The sequence below is a fragment of the Mauremys reevesii genome, linkage group 1 (assembly GCF_016161935.1).
Source record: "Mauremys reevesii isolate NIE-2019 linkage group 1, ASM1616193v1, whole genome shotgun sequence".
In the NCBI taxonomy this organism is placed as follows: domain Eukaryota; kingdom Metazoa; phylum Chordata; order Testudines; family Geoemydidae; genus Mauremys; species Mauremys reevesii.
Genome location: NC_052623.1, coordinates 101786498 through 101807677, shown reverse-complemented (window position 1 = coordinate 101807677; position 21180 = coordinate 101786498). Strand labels below are relative to the sequence as shown.

General features: G+C 41.4%; 1 protein-coding gene across 6 annotated transcripts in view; it reads right to left on the bottom strand.

The window, feature by feature from the left end:
- Positions 1–21180, bottom strand: part of FARP1 (FERM, ARH/RhoGEF and pleckstrin domain protein 1) — a 323275-nt gene that overhangs the window by 301420 nt on the left and 675 nt on the right. The window contains exon 1 of one of the 6 annotated variants that reach the window (XM_039543004.1): positions 20989–21102. The exons of 4 other annotated variants lie outside the window; for them this stretch is intronic. The gene's annotated coding sequence lies outside the window, so the exon portion shown is untranslated. Of the gene's footprint in view, positions 1–19603; positions 19734–20988; positions 21103–21180 lie in introns of those variants that run through there. One more of the 6 variants, XM_039542994.1, reaches the window with a different exon arrangement.

Here is a 21180-nt window from a genome sequence, read left to right as displayed (position 1 = left end):
TATTGTTTCAGCTATCACTAAACAAAAAAGACGGCTATAACTACTCCCTCATTTAGCCTGAATGGAAGGCTATCACACTCACCAGCTTCAGTAAAGCTTGTGACTGCCCATAGATCAAAGACATGCTTGCTGAGAATCCCCAACCTCCAGCATAACAGCCTCCACCTTCCAGTTCTAGTCATAGTAGAAGAAAGTATAGACTTTGTATGCTATTGAATCTGGTTGGTAGAAATTAGTACTAAGTAGCCAAATTTGTGATTTCAAAGCCCTGGTGTTTTCAAGCAACTAAAGACTAAAGTCTCAGTGGTTAAATTTCTCCTAGGTCATTAGTTGTGGTCACGGCAGTCAAAGGGCGGGAACAGGGGGGTTGAATGGGGGCAAGGGTCCCAGGGGGGGCGGCGTCAGGAGCAGGGGTTCCAGGGGTGGGCAGGGGACAGGGAGAAGGGGTGGTTGGATGGGGCAGGGGTCTCAGGGGGCCCATCAGGAATGAGAGGAGGGGTTGGATGGGGTGGGGTGGGGCCGTCAGGGGACAGGGAAGGAGGATGGATGGAGCAGGGGTTCCAGGGGGGCAGGCCACGACCCCCTTGTGGGGTGAGGAGGGAACCAGTTAAGATTTTGGCAGCTCATCACTGGCCAGGGGGGTGGGAGGCCGAGAAGTCGAGTGGGAGGGCAGGTGAGCTAGGGGAGTGTGGGTCTGAGGAGGCAAGCGGGCGGGCATTGGCAAGGGGGGCAGGTGAGCAGGGGCAGGTGAGCCGGCAGCGGGGGTGGGGGGCTGAGGAGACGAGCTACGAATTGGTGGCTGACCTGTTCTACTGATCTGGTCTGGCTCCCATCCCCTCTCCAAGGGTTGCAGGTGCCTGCCTTCCATAGTCACACCTCATTCATTCAACAATTGATTACAAAGTGGGGGGAAGATCTTATTCTACTTCTAGCAAAAAGACATTTTTCTTTTACCTTAATTATACTACCTTAGGGGCCCACTATAATATATTTCCAAGGTTCAATACCGCGGTTTTGGCAGGGCAGCGCTGGGGAAGGAGGCTTTGTTTCTGCAGGTCGGGTGATGCTGGGGGGGGGGGGTTGTGTTTTGAGGAGGGGGGGGTGTTGGCCCTCAGCTGTTTTCTTTGGAGTAATATGGCCCTCGCCACTTTTACGAGTTGTGCAGGCCTGATTTAAAGGATGTAAGCACCAAGTAGAGTGTGGAATTTAAAGTGGCATGAAGATGTACAGTATTTTATGAGTGCTTGGATAAAATAAAGGAAAATTTATTTAGGCGCAACATTAGGAATATTTTTTTCACAATGAGAGCTACATTATGGAATAGCTTTTCTAATGGAAGGGATGGCAATTGCATTGTTTAGAGCACTTTAAAGAAGCTCAAAACTTAGCCATAATTTTGTAGAGAACACTCCTGTTTCGGCAGAGGTATAGATTAGAACCAGATGACAACCTAATGCCTTTTATATGACCAATTCCAATACTCTCTGGCCCAAGACTCCTACTTCCGTCAGTGAGGTTATGGGTATGTAACGAACATGAATCTGGAAAGAGAACTTCACCCATCATTCAGTGAGCAAAAACATGGGCAGACATAAGGCCATAATTAGGGCTGCAGATTTGTCAATGCATTTTTAATTAAAAATCAGGGAGCAGACATAATAAATGAAGTGAAAGTCAGGGGTTACTAAATTTACCATGAATGCTCCCTGATTTTTTATTTTAAAAAATACCTTCCTCCTCACCACACAGCAGCGCACTCACCCTAATCACACCCTCCAGCAGGGGTCCAATGCCCTGTGGGGCTGGACTCAGTGCCCTCCTCCGGCTGTTGCAACCCAAGGTGCAGGGTTGCAGCACCGCTCAGGGTCGGGTGGGGCCAAACCTGTCATGACAGGGGGGGGTCAGACAGGCCAAACCTGACCAGCACTACAACCCGGTGCTCTAGGTTGCAAGGTCACTCACTGACTGCTGGCCTGCCTGCCCTCCCCCACCATAATGGAGAGTCGGGTGGACCAAACCTGACCAGAACCATGACCTGATACTCCAGGTCCCAACACCCGGCTCAGGAAGCCAGGCCCAGCCCCACAGGACACAGGAGCTGCGGAGTGAATCAGACACAGAAAAAACAGTCACAGACAAATGGGAAAAATCATGCTATCCATTAGGTTTTTAGCACATCATGACAAACCTGCAGCCTCACAATACATTAGTTTCTGCCCTAATTAAAGATAATAGACCCTCATTAATATGGTATATGTAGTCCATCAGTTCAATGATGTTTTCATGCTCTCTCTTTTTGTGGATTCTGGAGTGACTCTGAGGTTCAAAGCGTGACAAGCAGATTGGATGGACAAAGTCATTGGTGAGCATCTCGGTAGCTTTAGCAGTAGTATAATGCTTTTCCCATTGCAGCTAACAATCAATTATTTCAGTCTTCTTCAGTGTTGTGTGTTGCCATGCTGATCTATTTAACGTGGCCTTCGAGATCATCTTGTTTTATTGCACCAAATCGTATGCTGTCTTGATGCTGTCCTTGTAGCGCTTTCTGGGGTAGCCTTGATTCCGATGTCCTTGTGCCAATTCTCCATAGAACATTTTTCTGGAGAGTCGATATTCAGGCATCCTAATGATGTGTCCAATGCAGCGTAGTTGGGCTTTTGTCAGCATGGCCTTGATGCTTGTGGCATTTGACTTTTGGAAAACCTCAGGTTGGTAATTTTGTCCTGCCAGTGGAGCCCCATAATGGCTCACAGAGACCGCATGTGGAAGGCCTCTAACTATGTCCAGGTCACACAGCCGTAGAGGAGAGACGTGAGCACAAAAGCATTGTAAAGTTTTATTTTTGTTGAGAGGGTTATGTTGTGGGATTTCAGGACTTTGTGGATTCTGTTACCTAGCTTTCCTAATGACTGAGAAGCTTTCTGTATCGTGTTTGTGATCTCTTTGTCAAGAGATCCACCACTGGAGATGTTGCTGCTGCAACAGGTAAAACTGTCAACTTGCTTTACGTGGATTCCACTAATGGATATGCCAGGGGATATGGCACAGAGTGGTGAAGATGGATTGATGCAACACCACAGTTTTCTCCAGGCTGATTGTGAGGCCAAACAATGTTGATGGTTCAGCGAAACGATCTATGACGCACTGGAGATCTCCCTCTGTGTGTGCTAAGAAGGCACAATCATCCACAAAGAGTGCTTCTTAGTAGTAGTTCTGTTACTTTTGTTTTTGCTTTAAGCCTTATAAGATTGAGCCGTCGTGTCTGTATCTGATGTATATGCCTCTGTTAAGCCCATTTGTAACACAGTTGAGAACTTGGGTGAAGAAGAGGTTGAACAGTACAGGGGCAAGGACACAGCCATGTTTGACTCCATTTGAAATGGGAAAAGTATCAGTGATATCTCCATTAAAAAGTACCTGACCTTGCATCCCCCCATGAAACAAACAAATAATCTTTACCAGTTTTGGTGGCCAACTAAGTTTGCAGAGGATCATTCATAATCCTTCTCTATTGACTGTATCAAATGCTTTTGTCAGATCAATGACACTGAACAGATCCATTTTTGTTAGATACACTTTTCTTGTATTTGCCTACTACTGAAAATCATGTCTATAGTGCTACGACCAGGTCTGAATCTGCACTGAGTCTCAGGTAGATTGGCTTCTGAGACAGATGAAATCAGTCAGTTCAGGAGGACATGAGCAAAGATTTTTCCAGCGACAGATAGGAGAGATATCCCACAGTAGTTATCTCAGACCATTTTGCTGCCCTTATTTTTAAATAAAGGAATAATTATGGTATCTTTGAAGTCCTGTGGCATTTCTTTGTTGTCCCAGATGTCAGTAAGGATCTTCTGGAATATTGTTACCACCTCTGGACCCACAGATTTATATAGGAGGACTTTCCTGAGCTCATCATACTGATTCCCTTTTCTATTTCTTCAAGTGAGGGTGGTGCTGAATAGGCCTTTTGAGGCATCAGATTAATAGCACTTGTTTCAATTGAGGATGGCCTGTTCAGTAGTTGGCTGAAATGTTCAACCCATCTCTGTTCCATGCCATGCTTGTCTTTGATGACTTTCCTGCCATCACCCAGCATGAGCGAACCTGCGCCCCCCCCTTTAAGGTCCATAGACTAGTGTCAAGAAATCGAAGAACTTCTCTGTTTCATTTGTTTCCGCATACAGTTAAGAGTCTTCTGCTACCTTCTCCCACCATGTATGTTGTATTAAGCATAGTTGTCTTTGTGCCTCACTTTGCAGATGTTTGACTCTGTCTCTCTTTGGGGTAGACCGAGTATCATTTTGCCGGATTTTTAAAGTGTCATTTTTTCTTTCAAGGGTACTGTGATTTCCTCATCATTTCCATCAAACCAGTCACATTGAGCCCGTTTCTTCCATCTGAGGAGGTCAGTTGCAGTTTTTTGTACTGTGTCTCTGAATTCCACCCATGAGACAGGGTTATAACCAAGGCTGGTTTCTTGTGCACTTTGTAGCTTGTCTGAATAGGATGCATGGTTTAGGTTAGCAATATCAGGGGACATTGATTCTTTTGGGACATTTCAGGGGTGTGGGTACAATGTACAGATTCAGTATTGACCTAATCATTCTATGATCTGTTCAACATTCTGCTCGTGGCTCTGGTGATCCTGACATCCCTTATGTCACATTGTCGGACAATAATGTAATCTATTAGATGCCATTGTTTGGCTCGGGTGCATCCATGTAGTTTTATATTTGTCTACCTGTCTGAAGATGGTATTTGTAATTGAAGGCTATGTTCTGCACACTTGCTTAAGAGTAGGAGAACATTTTCATTCATTTTTCCCATGCCATTTTTACCAGTGACACCTTGCCAGTTGTTTTTATCTTTACCTACCCTTGCATTGAAATCTCCTAGGATGATTAGTTTGTCACTTTGTGGTGTTGACTTGATGAGAGAGTTAAGATCAGAGCAGAACTGTTCCTTAGCATCGTGAGGGCTTATTAAGGTGGGTACATATGCATTGATGATGGTAGCAAATGGCGACTTATTTAGTGGTAACTGGAGTTTCATGAGTCTTTCATTAATGCCTACTGCAAAGTCTTCAAGACATTGCAAGAGTTTGGTCTTGATGGCAATTCCCACTCCATGGATTCTAGCTTCGTATGTTTTTTTCCCTTCCAAAAGAAGGTGTAACCCCCAGCCGGTTCTGTAATAAAACCCTTGTCTACAATCTAGTTTCACTGAGTGCTGCAATTTCAAACCGGGCTAGCTCTTTTGAAAGGAAAGCTGTTCTTCCTTCAAATTGAGAAGTATCATCTTTGTCTATCATAGTCCTGATGTTCCAAGTAGCAATCTTTCGTGCTTTTTTAGTTATCTTTGGTTTTCGACCACATTGAGGATGATCCGCCACTGCAGTAAACTGGCAGGATTTAATTTGGGCAGGCAATGTTTGAGGCACCTTTTCTAGCCCCTTCCTTTACAAAGGGAGAGCAGTGCAATCCTGAAAAGGGCTTCTCAGTCACCAGAGGTGTTGCCAAGCTTCCCTGCTGCCCTTGGGTCAGGGATGGGGAACCAATGTCCCAGGACACCTGTGTGCAGGCCTGTGGCGATGACTGCCAGTAATCATCTTCATCTGTCACTTTGCCGCTCCCCCATCATCACAGGACTTTTGAAAAGAGATGTGCATGAATGATGTGTGCGTGAGGTTGATTAAAATGGGAGAGTTGTTGCACTGGGACAATCCCATTCTCTCGGCTGCTGAAGCTTAGCCTGGTGACACAAAGGCTGTTACAACTGGAGGCTTCTTTAGCTGCAGTGGATAGCCATGTAGTGTCCCCACATATCTTTTGCCTTCCACAATATGTTGCTGCACTGCTTTTCAAGCCATTGGACCAATATATGGTCTCTTTCGCTTTGGCTACCAGAACACTCTTTGTTTGCTTGTGAGGGCAATCCCCTAAATAACCATCAGTTTCCACACTTCTAGCTACCCTCATTAATATCTAAACTATTATCCTTTCTGTTAGAGGAACAGAACACATTGCCTCAAATATCTGTGAAAAATAGTCCAGAGGGGCTCCCTTTAATGCAAAGGGAGTGACAGAAGGAGGCCAGGACACCATCAACTCTTTATTGGAAGACAGGAGACTTATCTGGTAGAATAATTCTTCTGTATGATCAAAAAAAGTGTTTGGCAATATCCTGAAAGTGTTTGGCAATATCCTACAAGGAATACAATACATAATTTGAAGCTGGAATTCTGTAATGTTCACACCAGGATTTTTTAACCACGCAGTACTCCAGAATAAGTGAAAAGAAAAAAGCTTCAACAAAACCAAAAAGATTACTATGCAATATTGAGTTTCCTATCTTCTATCCTTCTAAATTACACACAGGACAAACATACAGCTTGAGCCCTGATGCTCAAACACAACATCTAAATTATATTTAAAAAATGGAATTTAATTTTACAGACATCCAAACCCTTGATATCCCTCCTAGATTTTCAACCCTTCACCACTTTTAGGTGTGAGAAAGCTGGAGGATCAAAATGTTAGGTTCTAATAATACTCTTCCTGTGTTAACATTTGTTAAAAATAAACAAACTGACAGCCAACTGCGCGTTTCTAAAATAGCAAAAGCTTTTAGCTATAAAATTACTAAAACCCAACAAAAAGTAAACAAACAAATTGAAGCTGCTTCCATCAAATTAATCTCTTCAATTAAAAAAAAAACTGTTAAAAGTAGGTACTATGGATAAATACTGTAGAAACGTGCCATAGACCGCAATAACATTAGAAAGAAAATGTATGCTGGTTTCCAAATCAATATACATACACAGTAGAACCTCAGAGTTAAACACACCTCGGGAATGGAAGTTGTTCGTGACTCTGAACAAAACGCTAGGGTTATTCTTTCAAAAGTTTACAACTGAAAATTGACTTATTACAGTTTTGAAACTTTACTATGCAGAAGAAAAATGCTGCCCCCCCCCTTTTTTGGGGGGGGAAAGAGGGTCTCTGCTGCTGCCTGCTTACTTCCAGTTCCAAACGAGGTGTGTGACTGACTGATCAGTTTGTAACACTGGTGTTTGTACCTCTGAGATTCTACTGTACTTCAAGAAAGAAAAACATACTACATGACTAACCAAGTTAGGCAACATCAAATAATTCTAATGACATGAAAACTCGTGAAGGCAGAATGTGTCATATCATCAGAACTCCTGATCTCTGTTAATGACTCTCAAGCTCTGAACCATTTCATGTTTTTTATAGTTCTTGGCTCACACTACTTTAGTAAGAAAAATTAAAAATCCTTTTACTCATGTAGATATGGTGATTAATTATATTTTCTGAAGTTTAGGTCTCTTAATAAGAACTGCATTGTTAGATTTCCCTTTGCTCATCAAGCACCATAAAATTAAGAATGTATAATGGCTGCCTCCCAGAACCAAAAACAAAAGCACTCACCGAGTGCAGGTAAGCTTTGATTTTTATTGTAAGTAGAACCTTAGCTTATATCACACCCTTCCCACTTCCCAGCCCCCAAAAAACAAAAACTGTCAGCTGTGGGGGAGTCAGTCAAAAAATAAACTTCTGCAAATTGTAGGGAGAGGGAGGAAGGGTGAAGAAACACAAATGGATTCCTGTTACTTTAGTTGCAAGATAATTGTATACTGGGTAATCCCCACACAGTTTCAAAATATTCCAAAGGTCAAGATTTCATTTTTGCTTTTCATTTGCAACCGTCAATTCTTATTCCCTAGGGAAAGCGGCATTAAGCTCCCCCACAGCACACATGGTTGATATGTTGATTTAAGGATTATAGCCATTCGGGCACATACAGCCATCAGGCACTATTAATCCAGCCCACAAGGATGAGCTGTGTAATGTCCTCAGTACACCTAAAACAGAAAAACAGCTTAAAGAAATCCAGGTGAAAAAAAAATTAACAAGCAGCCTTCATAGGCTATTTTGCACATTTTAAAACTCCACAGATGCGTCACCAACAAAATAGTTCCACTGAATTAACATTCAAAGGATTCATTTCAAATCCCTTTCATTATGTGACTAATTTAAAAATAGAACTCCTTTCTTCTAATGCATTAGTACACTGATGAACAGAGTTTAGCAGTACTGAAAGCAACAGGCTAAAGAGTGAACTCTTGTGCACACGACCTGTTTTTAAAGAGGAAATATTCTGAATGACCCACAGAGTACTAAGATGTTTCCACCATGAACCCAGAAACTACATATACAATAAAGTATAATCCTCAAAACAATAAGCCCAAACTATTGCTATTCCTCTCTCGAGTCTCCAAGAGCATGAAGAATTTGATTAAAACTTCCCCAACATGAAAAGACTAAATAAACACTGTAAATTAAACAAAACTATGCTGATGATCTAGTTGCAATTACTTCCAACTGATCCGAGTTATTATTGTGCCCTCTAAGCTTTAAACCTCACAGAAAAAGGGTCATGCTTTACTGGAGGAAAACCAAGGAAGAGTTGTGAAACTTCTCTTAAACTCATTCAAAAGTGACCAAACTAGCTTTTCTTTCTGACAGGTTCTTATTAAGTTTAGCTCTGAAGTCTACTTCAGAAACACAGCTACTCTAGGATCTGTCTGCAACAAATGTGTTTGCCCTTAGTGTGTTTTAACTAATGATCAAATTACATCTAATTATGAATAACTACATCATGTTTTCCCTCATGCACAAACAAGAGACATGGGGGGGCGGGGAGATGAATTTGAGAGTTTTTTCTAGTTAGTATCATATAACCAAACTCTTGGGTGTTTCATGTCCTGTAACTAGGGCTGTCAATTAATCACAGTTAACTCATGCGATTAACTCAAAAATTAAATTGCAGTTTTGAACGCACTGTTAAACAGAATTCCAATTGAAATGTATTAAATATTTCTGGATGTTCTTCTACATTTTCAAATATATTGATTTTAATTACAAACACAGAATACAAAGTATACACTGCTCGCTTTATATTATTTATTACAAATATTTACACTGTAAAAGTGATAAAAGAAACAGTATTTTTCAATTCACATCATACAAGTACTGAAGTGCAATCTCTTTATTGCAAAAGTGCAACTTACAAATGTAGGGTTTTTTTTAAACACAAAACAGTGTAAAACTTTAGATCCTACAAGTCCACTCAGTCTTACTTCTTGTTCAGCCAAGGGCTAAGACAAACAAGTTTGTTTATATTTATGGGAGATAATGCTGCCCGCTTCTTATTTCCAATGTCACCAGAAAGTGAGAATAGGCATTCACATGGGACTTTTGTAGCCAGCATTGCAAAGTATTTACATGCCAGACATGCTAAACATTTGTATGCCTCTTCGCGCTTCTGCCACCATTCCAGAGGACATGCTTCCATGCTGATGATGCTCGCTAAAAAAATAATGCTTTAACTAAATTTGTGACTGAACTCCTTGGGAGACAACTGCACATCTCCTGCTCTGTGTTTTACCCGCATTCTGCCATATATAGCAGTTGTTATAGCAGTCTTGGATCATGACCCAGCACATGTTTGTTTTAAGAACACTTTCACTGCAGATTTGAAAAAACGCAAAGAAGGTACCGATGTGAGATTTTGAAGGATAGATACAGCACTCAATCCAAGGTTTAAGAATCTGAAGTGCCTTCCAAAAATCTGAGGGGGACAAAGTGTGGAGAATGCTTTCAGATGTCTTAAAAGAGCAACATTCTGATGTCGAAACTACAGAACCCAAACCATCAAAAAAGAAAATCAACCTTCTGCTGGTGGCATCTGACTCAGATGATGAAAATGCATTGGTCAGTACTGTTCTGAATTGTTATCGAGCAGAACCTGTCATCAGCATGGATGTATGTCCTCTGGAATGGTGGTTGAAGCATGAAGGGACATATGAATCTTTAGCGCATCTGGCATGTAAATATCTTGCAATGCTGGCTACAACAGTGCCATACGAATGCTAGTTGTCACTTTCAGGTGACATTGTAAACAAGAAGCAGGCAGCATTATCTCCTGCAAATGTAAACAAACTTGTTTGTCTGAGCGATTGGCTGAACAAGAAGTAGGACTGAGTGGACATGTAGGCTCTAAAGTTTGATATTGTTTTATTTTTGAATGCAGGCTTTTTGTACATAATTCTACATTTGTAAGTTCAACTTTTATGATAAAGATTGCACTACAGTACATGTAATGGGGAACTGAAAAATACTATTTATTTTGGTTTTTTACAGTGAAATATTTATAATCAAAAATATAAATTGAGCACTATATATTTTGTATTCTGTATTGTAATTAAAATCAATATTTGAAAATGTAGAAAACATCCAAAAATATTTAAATAAATAGTATTCTATTATTGTTTAACAGCGTGATTAATCGCCATTAATTTTTTAATTGCTTGACAGCCCTACCTGTAACCAGGGCTTTGGAGCAGAGCCCAGAGCTGGAATGTGGACCAGTAGGTTTTTGCCCAGAGCTGGAGCGTAGCAATTCAAAAATTTGACTGCTCCAAATCCCTGCCTGTAACAATTTCCAAGTAGAGCCAAATAATCATTTAATTGCATGGGACAGCATAAGAAAGCAAGTATTCAAAAATAAACTAGTATACACATGTCACAGTTCATGTGACAACTGCACCTGAATTTCCCCTCTATAGTTCCCCCTCAAGGGTACCCACTTCAGCTCCCAGCTCTCCAGCCATCTTGTGCTCTTGGGCACAGATGTGTCTCTTCCTCCTTACCAGGGTATTTCCAGGCTGCATAGCTGGCTGCCTATACTGTGAATTCCCCAGCAAAGTCATAGTGCCTAAGCAGGCCTGCTTCACTTTTCCCCTTTGAGACAGTAAACAATGAAACTGCCACATTTAAAGTTACCAGCCAGCTTTTTCTCAGAAAGCACATTGAATCTTAAGGTAAAAGCATTACAGAGCAAATATATTTAGAACAATCAATGAAGCTACACACATGCTAATAAGCTTACCAGAGATTAACCCCAACAAGGGCTCTGGCCAGTGAGCAGTCCTTCAAACCCCACCCCAGGGGTTTTCCTTTGATTACCAGTTCATCACTCCTTAGGCTCAGAGCAAGAACACGCATAAATCTGAGAGTCATACACTAAGACTAAGAACATCCTAGCAGACAAGACAAATTCTTGCAGATATCGTCCCTAGCCTAGAGATCAAGAGGTGTGCAGCTCTCCCAGCTATTTTTTAATATGACAGTAGAATGAAAATGTAGTCCTAATATTTTCTTCTGTTAATTGTTTGTTCAATCATCTCACCTATTTCTTTGCCCACTTGAATTACTCTTCTTTTATTTTTTCCCATTTGGTCACTATTCTAGTCTCCTGACATTAAATTGTTTAGGGATTACTTTAAAGAGAGGTGTAGTCCCAAATAGCTCACTTTTTACAGCAGAAGAAAGGACAATTCTAGAATGTATGGACTGATACAGCTCACTGCAGGCAACAGGAAACTTTCCACTGACAGCAAAGGGCGCTGAATCAAGCCCTGTGTGTTTAAGAGCAATGCTGTGTTTGGTTTCAAGTCCTTTGCACGAACGGGTGATGGCTGCTCTCTTGGCTGACACATTGGGGTTTGAATCAGGGCCCTCCAGAGATAAAAGCATGAACTATATTATATTTCCCCTGTCAGCACATAAGGGGACCCATAACATGCACTTACCAGGGATTACACATGTCCAAATTCTCCTTTTTTGCTCTAAACTGAAGGAACAAGACAAAGTATCTTTGCCTCACTTGCAGAATAAGAGGGGGTGTGATTCTGACCTCTTTTTCATACCCACACCCCTCCCATATGATTCTGGTAAACTATTTATATCCACTGTTTGAAATGCACAGGTAGTCCATACCTTAGCAAACAATTAGGTAAGGTGTAACCTCACTCTACTCCATCATATATTTTCCTTGCATTCACAGAGATTGGAATAGCTTTATTTTATTTGTTTTTCCAAGTGGAAAACCACCATCAAGTATCAGCTGCTAGTTGTTCCTCCAAAACCAGTTTGACCCCCGATGCCTCACTGCAGGTAGAAACATGCCTGGGTCTTTTGCCTTAGCATATATTCATGCACTCCAAATTACAGCAGGAATTACATACAATGCATTGACTTTTCTTAGTTTGGCTTCTGTCATTGGCCTTGTTTCCAGTAAGGAAATTAGTACAGGTGTAGTTACATCACTGTATTTAACCCTGTAATGGCACTGGGTGCAAAATTCCTTAATGTCAACAAGGCCTTTGGTAGGGCTTCCTCTTGTGGCAAGCCTTTGTTAGTACTGGGTTCAGTTTCTTCTCAGAAAGAAAAATTAAATCATTTGGAAGTGAAATCTTACGGCCCCAAGCCTTTACTGAATAACCACATTACCACCTCTCACGTTTTGATCAAATAGATTCCTTTTAGGTATTGTTCAGCTGGTGACTTATTTCTCAATTCAAATGCATTAATAAATGCAGAAAAGCGAGTAGTGCTCTCTTGCAATGCCTTTCTTCCTTTTTTTTTTTTTAATAGCAGAATCACTTGACTATTCTCTTTCATTAGGCTAGCAGCCCACCTGCTTTGTCCCTTTGTTCTTAAAGCTGCTATTGAGGCATTTTCACAATATTCTCTGCTTGGTTCAAGAAATAGGATATTTAATGCTCCCCTTCCATTATTTAGCAGATAAACATTTTTCAGATCCTCCCTTTTATGTTCAGTTTTCCAGTATTACTTATCTTTCATAGCATTCAAAATTATACTAGACATTTCACAAAGAACATGAAGATGTCCCCAGCCCTAAAACATTTACAATAAATATTGTATACAACACACAAGTGAACACCATTAAACTGTAGAGACACTGGAATGCAGGAAGATTAAAGTTATAGCAACACAATCATATAGTTAGCTCTGCTATGTATATATTCCAGTGATTATGTTAATATGTATTAATTATATATTAAAGAAATATTATTGATTCCCTTATTGTAGGCATCACAAGACATTAATTTTCAGGCCACAAAATTACAAAGTTATATATACTATTTTCAAGCTTCAAACTAAGACCAAAGAACTACTACTAAGGCCCTGCAACATGGAGCATTACTAGCACTCCTAGCTATCTTCGAGACACCACTGACTTCCTGAGGAAACTACAATCCATTGGTGATCTTCCAGAAGACACCATCCTGGCCACTATGGATGTAGACGCCCTCTACACCAACGTTCATAGCAAACCTGATGGCTGAACTTTGTGATTTTGGTCTTCATCCACAACAATGTATACCATCAAGTCAGCGGCACTGCTATGGGTACCCACATGGCCCCACAGTATGCCAACATTTTTATGGCTGACTTAGAACAACGCTTCCTCAGCTCTCGTCCCCTAACGCTCCTACTCTACTTGCGCTACATTGATGACATCTTCATCAACTGGACCCATGGAAAAGAAGCCCATGAGGAATTCCACCGTGATTTCAACAATTTCCATCCCACCATCAACCTCAGCCTGGACCAGCCCACACAAGAGATCCACTTCCTGGACACTACAGTGCTAATAAACAATGGTCACTTAACCACCACCTTATACCGGAAACCTACCGACCGCTGTACTTACCTACATGCCTCCAGCTTTCACCCAGACCACATCACACGATCCATTGTCTATAGCCAAGCTCTAAGATACAGCCGCATTTGCTCCAATCCCTCAGAGAGAGACAAACAGCTACAAGATTGCTATCAAGCGTTCTTAAAACTACAATACCCACCTCCTGAAGTGAAGAAACAGATTGACAGAGCCAGAATACCCAGAAGTCACCTACTCCAGGACAGGCCCAACAAAGAAAGTAACAGAATGCCACTAGCCGTCACCTTCAGCCCCCCAACTAAAACCTCTCCAGCAAATCATCAAGGATCTACAACCTATTCTGAAGCACGATCCCTCACTCTCACAGATCCTGGGAGACAGGCCAGTCCTCACAAACAGCCCCCCAACCTGAAGCAAATACTCAACAGCAACCACACACCACACAACAAAAACACTAACCCAGGAACCTGTCCTTGCAACAAAGCCCACTGCCAACTCTGTCCACATATTCACAGGGACACCATCACAGGACCTAATCCCATCAGCCACACCATCAGAGGCTCGTTCACCTGCACATCTACCAATGTGATATATGCCATCATGTGCCAGCAATGCCCCTCTGCCATGTACATTGGCCAAACTGGACAGTCTCTACGCAAAAGAATAAATGGACACAAATCAGACTTCAAGAATTATAACATTTAAAAACCAGTCGGAGAACTATTCAACCTCCCTGGTCACTCAATTTACAGACCTAAAAGTCGCAATACTCCAACAAAAAAAACTTCAAAAACAGACTCCAACGAGAAACTGCTGAATTGGAATTAATTTGCAAACTGGACACCATTAAATTAGGCTTGAATGAAGACTAGAAGTGGATGGGTCATGATACAAAGTAAAGCTATTGCCCCATGCTAATTTTTTACCCTACTGTTACTCACACCTTCTTGTCAACTGTTGGAAATGGTCCATCCTAAATATCACTACAAAAGTTTTTTTTCCTCCTACTGATAATAGCCCACCTTAATTGATTAGTCTTGTTATAGCTGGTATGACAACACCCATTTTTTCCCCATGTTCTCTGTGTATATACATCTTCCTACTGTATTTTCCACTGCATGCATCTGATGAAGTGGGTTTTAGACCAAAAAAGCTTATGTCCAAATAAATTTGTTAGTCTCTAAGGTGCCACAAGTACTCCTTGTTCTTTTTGCTGATACAGACTAACACAGCTACCACTCTGAAACCTCTAGAGCCTGCTGGTTTCACTGGAGCTCCAAACACAACCATCTGTACACCAAAATGCTACACTTTGCAAGTTTGGGGTCTATGCTTGCAATTGCCAAACCCCACTACCCAACAATTAGTTAAGAAGTCACTGCACAAACTGGTATAAGGCAACTATATGAGAGAGAGGGGATAAGAAACTATGAAGAACTATCTAAAACCAGAGCTTTTCAGTTTTTTCTCCTTATTGACAACATCAACAAACTTTTTTGTGGGGGGGAGGGCAAATTGGAGCCTAGGTATCATATTTTCCTTTTGTTTAAAAGGAAAGTGTAAAGGAAACCAGTACATTATGGAAAATTCTGTTCAATATTCTTATCACTCTTCTTTCTTACACTATTTACGATTTAGACTCTTCACAGAATGGAATAAGGTAAATCATTAGCAGATGGCATTTTCCATTAATTTAATTTTACACTGAAACCCTGACATACCAACTCATGCTATTATTTATTTGTTTTCCATATAATGTTTTGGGATTAATTAAGTTAACTATCAGCACGCTATCTTTTGGTTTTCTGTTTTAAAATGTATTAAACAATATTTTTTCACTTATACTTTGTGCAAAACAAACAGGGTACACATACATAATTCAGGATGTATACTCCTAAAGGCCATAAAATCACAGAACTGGAAGGGACCTTGAGAGGTCATCTAGTCCAGTCCCCTGCACTCAAGGCAGGACTAAGTATTATCTAGACAATCCCTGACAGGTGTTTGTCCAACCTGCTCTTAAAAATCCCCAATGATGGAGATTCCACAACCTCCCTAGGCAATTTATTCCAGTGCTGAACTGCTCTGACAGTTAGGAAGTTTTTCCTAATGTCCAACCTAAACCGCCTTTCCTGCAATTTAAGCCCATTGCTTCTTGTCCTAGCCTCAGAGGTTAAGAAAAACAATTTTTCTCCCTCCTCCTTGTAACAACCTTTTACGTATTTGAAAACTTATGTCCCCTCTCAGTCTGCTCTTCTCCAGACTAACCAAACCCATTTTTTTCAATCTTCCCTCACAGGTTATGTTTTCTAGACCTTTAATCATTTTTGTTGCTCTTCTCTGGACATTCTCCAATTTGTCCACATCTTCCTTGAAATGTGGCGCCCAGAACTGGACACAATATTCCAGTTGAGGCCTAATCAACGCAGAGTAAAGCGGATTTATTACTTCTCGTGTCTTACTTACAATAATCCTGCTAATACATCCCAGAATGATGTTTGCTTTTTTTTTTTTTGCAACAGCGTTACACTGTTGACTCATATTTAGCTTGTGATCCACTATGACCCCCAGATCCCTTTCCGCACTACTCCTTCCTAGTCAGTCATTGCCCATTTTGTATGTGTGTAACCGAGTGTTCCTTCCTAAGTGGAGTACTTTGCATTTGTCCTTATTGAATTTCATCCTATTTACTTCAGACCATTTCTCCAGTTTGTCCAGATCATTTTGGATTTTAATCCTATCCTCCAAAGCACCTGCAACCCCTCCCAGCTTGGTATCGTCCACAAACTTTATAAGTGTACTCTGTATGCCATTATCTAAATCATTGATGAAGATATTGAACAGAACCAGACCCAGAACTGATCCGTGCGGGACCCCACTCATTATGCCCTTCCAGCATGACTGTGAACCACTGATAACTACTCTCTGGGAACTATTTTCCAACCAATTATGCACCCACCGTATAGTAGTTCCATCTAGGTTGTATTTCCCTACTTTGTTTATGAGACAGTCATGCGACACAGCCATGACTATGTCTTCCCCTGTTCGTACATCACAGAGTACACAGACTGGGTTTTGTAAATCATGGTATCATTTCTAGCATTTGAGATATTATTCACAATCTACAAATTAAAACAGTCTGAATGCCAACAAGGCTTATTCGTTAATGACGAGGCTCAAATGACAAATCTGCTGCAAGATTTCTATAGTAATACCTTGTGACTGAAGAAGTGTTATTGGGAGTCTATCACAAGCTATCTGTTCATTCTGAAAAAGCTCACCACGGATTGTACAACATTTCCTTTTGACTTCTACGGATCTGAGTTACTACAGAGAATTCTTTCTTGGGTGTCTGGCTGGTGAGTCTTGCCCGCATGCTCAGGGTTTAGCTGATCGCCATATTTCAGGTCAGGAAGGAATTTTCCTCCAGGGCAGATTGGTAGAGGCCCTGGAGGTTTTTTGCCTTCCTCTGCAGCATGGGGCACGAGTCGCTTGCTGGAGGATTCTCTGCACCTTGAGGTCCTTAAACCACAATTTGAGAACTTCAATAACTCAGACATAGGTTAGGGGTTTGTTACAGGAGTGGGTGGGTGGGTGGGTGAGATTCTGCGGCCTGCATTGTGCAGGAGGTCAGACTAGATTACCATAATGGTCCCTTCTGACCTTAAAGTCTATAAGCCAGTGAGAGCACGAGCCTGAAAGGGCAATTTAAAAAATAAAACAAGACAAGACATTAGAAACATGGGCATATCCTTTGCTCTTAGTACTTTCATTATGGTAATTTCAGTGCCCCACAATCTGCACACATTTATTCTGGCCTCAAAGCAAAGTCAACAGAATATATGGATGAAAAATGAGAATGAACTCATCATTAAAGTTTCTACCCATTTTTGTATAGTTATACTAATCATTTCACTCGCAACTATTCCTCAAGACCAGTGATATAATAAATCAGAAAATACAAACTGTGCAAAAATCTATCCAAAATATACATGTTTTAGATTTCAAAACTCAAGGGTTTTGTTGGTTCATTCCATTCTATATATCATAGTTATCTATAGACAACACTGATTTCATTTTATAGAATTCACAGACACTCGTTTTCACAAGTTTGAGCAACCACAACTCCAAATGAAGTCAATAAAAGCAGAGGCAGCACCTCTGAAAAATCAGGCCCTTTAACTTTACCTAGGACCACATTTTAGTTAGCTATTACACAAGACAGATGTTTTTCTCTTCCCAAAGCCCATTTTTCAGTCTAAAAAACTAAAACACTTTTCATTTCTGGTTTCAGACAATGCTTAGTTTTAAACTCTACTTCCTAAATTCCCTAAACAAGCATATCATGTTTTCATTTTCATAACCTTTAATCATAGGTGCTGGAATTAGGGGTGCAGCAACACCCCATGGTTTGAAGTGGTTTCCACTATATACAGGGCTTACAGTTTTGTTCAATTGCTTTCAGCAACCCCACTATAAAAGTTGTTCCAGCACCTATGCCTTTAATCAGCATGACTTTATTACAGCGAAGGTCAAAATTCCCATATGCAACAGACCCCTGCCCCATACACATTAGATGAAGAGGTTGACCTAACTGACTAATTCGTCTGCATTTCCGTGGGCCAAACTTAATGACATTTTGCACAAATTTAAAGCTGACTGAGCCTGGTGACCTTTATAAGCACCGGTAATTAGTCCCTCAATGGCTTCTTCACCACCAGCAAAGTGAACTTCTCCTTCGGCTCAACCTTAATTCAATAGTCCATTCACAAACTTTAAATGTCAGAATCTGGTAAACACCTACAACCCCTGAAAACTATAAACCTTGCCCTTTCAGTGAACTAAATCTACCATATTATCAAGATTTATTTCTGACCTTAAAATTTGTGTTTGGGTAATGCCAGGCCCAAGATAATATAGAATTGCTAACTGTCTTGATTTCTAAAATGAAAGCATGATTTTATTTGTAAAGTAAAATGAATCTGACCTAACATCAGGGTTGGGGGGGAATTTTACGATGGTACACTAAAACCATCTTATTAATATCTTTGTAAACCTACTATTCCATTAAGGAAAAAATCTTGTTCACCGTCATCTCTAATTGGTATAAGCCGCAAAGAATCCTGTGGCACCTTATAGACTAACAGACGTTTAGCAGCATGAGCTTTCGTGGGTGAATACCCACTTCTTCGGATGCAAGCATATAAGGTGCCACAGGATTCTTTGCTGCTTCTACAGAACCAGACTAACACGGCTACCCCTCTGATACTCTAATTGGTATACTATTCTTTGAACATTTAAACTGTCATAAGAGCTTGGTTACTAGTAGCTTGTTTTAAAAATTTATGTTATTCATTGTGTAATCTTTATCTCAACTTCAAAAGGGACATTTTCAACTTGAAATTAAGTCATTTAAAAATAGTTAGTTTCTAGTACTACTCCTCATTCCCCTACCAATTTTTGTGATTTTAAAGTCACAAACTCTGGTTGTTTATGTGAGTCACTATCTTTCCATTATAATCATACTTGGTGTTACTTGTAAAAATACTAGATAATAAAAATCTCTTACTTCTATCAAAAGAATTAAACTTAAGTAGTAAGAAAGACAGGAGCTAAAAAGATATTTGGACAGAGTGCTGAAACTTTCAGATAGAGTGTTTCTCCTAGGACATTAATCATGTCCTTTTAACATGTTCTTTAATAACTTCCACTGAACCTTTTGCTACTTATCAACAGAACCTTTTTAAAAAAGGCTATTTTCCACATCCCATCATGCAATTCTACTATCTGATCCTGCAGTAAAGGAATAATTGAGAAATTAATTCACAAACACAAGGCAAAAATAGGTAAACTATGTCTTGTTCAGAACAAGAGAAGAGATTGCTACTTGGTAAGGGGGCAGAATAAAGTGGGGTCACCTAACAGCCTGGTCCCCAGATAACCTCATTTCAAGATGTGGGTCAGTCCACAGAAACCACAAACCCCAGCATGCAATGTTCTACCTTGGTCAGCACAAAGTACTAACCTGCTTCACTTTAGTTCAATCTGGGGAGGACTTCAAGATTCTGGCATATGGCCACTATAGAACCACAGCTGAGCAGATCTTGTATATCTGACCAATTATAAAATAAAGTATCCTCCACACCTCAGCTGGATACTGAAATGTGAAGAAAGCTTCATTAGAACAGACAGCAGATTTATTAAAACAGATTTTTGAGGGTTTTTTTTAAATGTACTCTAAGAATTTTATTTTGGTTGGATTAACTCCAATATCAACTGCCTCCTGTAAAAATAAATTGGAAGGAATACAAGGAGAAACACTCTGCATATCTAGGAGATAAAAATAATAATATAACAGCTGAGTGATACCCTTCCCTAAGCAGTTATCTTTTCATCCCCCCAGGGACTAATCTACTTGAAGGCAGGTTTGTAAAGAGACCATAATTGAAAAACACTAAACATTCCATTTATTTTACTTCAGCAATAAAACAGCCAAGTACTACATTGCTCCTAGAAGTTTTTTTTTGTTTTTAAACAACAATCATAAAGATGAAACCCTATTGCCCACAAATTACAGTTTGAAGAACCCCAATTTTTCACTAACATAAGAAACTAAACGCTGCTCATATGGAAATGAGCTCCTTTTACTTAAGCATTCCTTGGACAGTTAACGCACTATTAACATTGTTCAGAACCAGTGCAGAAAAATAAACTTCATCTCTAATTTTGAAACTGGAGGAAGTTCTGGCTATAAATTATTCCAGAACTAGTGGGAAAGGAGGCCACTGAAGTCACCACACATGGTATTGCTATCTGCAGGTGACCATTTTGCTTTTTACCGTATATGAGATTTATCCGCACTCCTGTTATCTGTTTGCTCAAGAAGACATATGGGAGCGGGGACCCGGAGGGTTAAAGCACTACACTAGATACTGGGTGAATGTCAAGCCTGCTTTAACACACACACGCTTCCCAGTCCCAGGCATGGCCATGAATGGTGCCACTCGGGCTGGATGTGCAGATGTGACGCCGATCACACCGAGGATTTGGGAAAGGGGTGGGAAGGCCTTTCAATAAAGACACCAAAGCGCCTTGCTCCCCGAGGGAGCCTCCCTACCCGGGTCGCGCCCCTCTCCCGGTCAATTGTCTACGCGAGAGCGGCTCTGCCCCCGTCGGTCCGACCCCCAGGGAGCGCCCCCGGCTCAGCCCGACCCCCGAACAGATCCCGCCAGGCTGGCAGCAGCTCCGCGCCCGCTCGGGGACAAGGGGGAGCGGGCGGGAACCCCAAAGGGCCCCCGCATCCCGGGGCTGCAACCACGGGGGCTCGCACCCACACACAGCCCCGGGCAGCAGCCCCCTCCGCCCACGAGCAACTTCCCGCGCAACGGGGAGCAACCAAAAGGCACCAACTTCTGCTCCGGCCGCAGCCCGGCGCTGAGCAACTGCGCGCCGGCGGGGCCCCCAGCGGATCGCAGGGGCTGCGTCTCTTCCCTGCGGCCAGCGCCCCGCTGCAGGCACCGGCTAGGGGCGGGGGCGAGGCGGCTCTTTCCACCCACCCCGCTGCGGTCGGTCCTCACACCCGCCGGGGCCGCTCGGTGCAGC